The following is a 2,942-nucleotide window of genomic DNA, read 5'->3' on the forward strand; positions in this document are numbered from 1 at the left end:
TATATTGGATTTTTCCCTGACCCTGACATTCCAGCCCCATGAGACGGTGATTTTCTCGGTCCCTGGTGGTCCGAGATCGTTCCCGCTGCACAGATTCATGCGCCAGGGCCTCCTGCAGATAATTCACTTTGATTTATTGCGCTATCTGTAATAGCACCCGAGATATCACTAGATATATGCTGGATTTTTACATGACCTTGGGTGTCGGACTCCGAATATCTGTAATTATCTCGGCGCCTGGTGGTCCGAGGTCGTTCCCGCTGCACAGATTCATGCACCAGGGCTCCCTGCAGATAATTCACTTTGATTTGTTGCGCTATCTCTAATAGCACCCGAGATATCACCAGATATATATTGCATTTTTCCTTGACCCTGACAGTCTGGCCCCATGTGTCGATGGTTTTCTCGGTCCCTCGTGGTCCGAGGTCGATCCCGCTGCACAGATTCATGCGCCAGGGCCTCCTACAGACAAAGCACTTTGATTTATTGCGCTATCTGTAATAGCACCCGAGATATCACCAGATATACTTTGGATTTTTCCGTGACCCTGATTGTCCGACCCCATGAGACGGTGGTTTTCTCGGCCCCTGGTTTTCCGAGGTCGTTCCCACTGCACTGATTCATGCGCCAGGGCCTCCTGCAGATAATTCACTTTGGTTTATTGCGCTATCTGTAATAGCACCCGAGATATCACTAGATATATATTGGATCTTCCCCTGACCCTGAGTGTCCGGCCCCATGAGACGGTGGTTTTCTCGGCCCCTGGTGGTCCGCGGTCGTTCCCGCTGCACAGATTCATGCGCCAGGGCCTCTTGCAGACAATGCACTTTGGTTTATTGCGCTATCTCTAATAGCACCCGAGATATCACCAGATATATATTGGATTTTTCCCTGACCCTGACAGTCCGGCCCCATGAGACGGTGATTTTCTCGGTCCGTGGTGGTCCGAGGTCGATCCCGCTGCGCAGATTCATGCGTCAGGGCCTCCAGCAGACATTGCACTTTGATTTATTTCGCTATCTGGAATAGCACCCGAGATATCACCAGATATATATTGGATTTTTCCCTGACCCTGACATTCCAGCCCCATGAGACGGTGATTTTCTCGGTCCCTGGTGGTCCGAGATCGTTCCCGCTGCACAGATTCATGCGCCAGGGCCTCCTGCAGATAATTCACTTTGATTTATTGCGCTATCTGTAATAGCACCCGAGATATCACTAGATATATGCTGGATTTTTACATGACCTTGGGTGTCGGACTCCGAATATCTGTAATTATCTCGGCGCCTGGTGGTCCGAGGTCGTTCCCGCTGCACAGATTCATGCATCAGGGCTCCCTGCAGATAATTCACTTTGATTTGTTGCGCTATCTCTAATAGCACCCGAGATATCACCAGATATATATTGCATTTTTCCTTGACCCTGACAGTCTGGCCCCATGTGTCGATGGTTTTCTCGGTCCCTCGTGGTCCGAGGTCGATCCCGCTGCACAGATTCATGCGCCAGGGCCTCCTACAGACAAAGCACTTTGATTTATTGCGCTATCTGTAATAGCACCCGAGATATCACCAGATATACTTTGGATTTTTCCGTGACCCTGAGTGTCCGACCCCATGAGACGGTGGTTTTCTCGGCCCCTGGTTTTCCGAGGTCGTTCCCACTGCACTGATTCATGCGCCAGGGCCTCCTGCAGATAATTCACTTTGGTTTATTGCGCTATCTGTAATAGCACCCGAGATATCACTAGATATATATTGGATCTTCCCCTGACCCTGAGTGTCCGGCCCCATGAGACGGTGGTTTTCTCGGCCCCTGGTGGTCCGCGGTCGTTCCCGCTGCACAGATTCATGCGCCATGGCCTCTTGCAGACAATGCACTTTGGTTTATTGCGCTATCTCTAATAGCACCCGAGATATCACCAGATATATATTGGATTTTTCCCTGACCCTGACAGTCCGGCCCCATGAGACGGTGATTTTCTCGGTCCGTGGTGGTCCGAGGTCGATCCCGCTGCGCAGATTCATGCGTCAGGGCCTCCAGCAGACATTGCACTTTGATTTATTTCGCTATCTGTAATAGCACCCGAGATATCACCAGATATATATTGGATTTTTCTCTGACCCTGACATTCCAGCCCCATGAGACGGTGATTTTCTCGGCCCCTGGTGGTCCGAGATCGTTCCCGCTGCACAGATTCATGCGCCAGGGACTCCTGCAGATAATTCACTTTGATTTATTGCGCTATCTGTAATAGCACCCGAGATATCACTAGATATATGCTGGATTTTTACATGACCTTGGGTGTCGGACTCCGAATATCTGTAATTATCTCGGCGCCTGGTGGTCCGAGGTCGTTCCCGCTGCACAGATTCATGCACCAGGGCTCCCTGCAGATAATTCACTTTGATTTATTGCGCTATCTCTAATAGCACCCGAGATATCACCAGATATATATTGCATTTTTCCTTGACCCTGACTGTCTGGCCCCATGTGTCGATGGTTTTCTCGGTCCCTCGTGGTCCGAGGTCGATCCCGCTGCACAGATTCATGCGCCAGGGCCTCCTACAGACAAAGCACTTTGATTTATTGCGCTATCTGTAATAGCACCCGAGATATCACCAGATATATTTTGGATTTTCCCTGACCCTGAGTGTCCGACCCCATGAGACGGTGGTTTTCTCGGCCCCTGGTTTTCCGAGGTCGTTCCCACTGCACTGATTCATGCGCCAGGGCCTCCTGCAGATAATTCACTTTGGTTTATTGCGCTATCTGTAATAGCACCCGAGATATCACTAGATATATATTGGATCTTCCCCTGACCCTGAGTGTCCGGCCCCATGAGACGGTGGTTTTCTCGGCCCCTGGTGGTCCGCGGTCGTTCCCGCTGCACAGATTCATGCGCCAGGGCCTCCTATAGATAATTCACTTTGGTTTATTGCGCT

The sequence above is a fragment of the Nomia melanderi genome, unplaced genomic scaffold (genome assembly GCF_051020985.1).
Source record: "Nomia melanderi isolate GNS246 unplaced genomic scaffold, iyNomMela1 scaffold0134, whole genome shotgun sequence".
Taxonomy (NCBI): Eukaryota; Metazoa; Arthropoda; class Insecta; order Hymenoptera; family Halictidae; genus Nomia; species Nomia melanderi.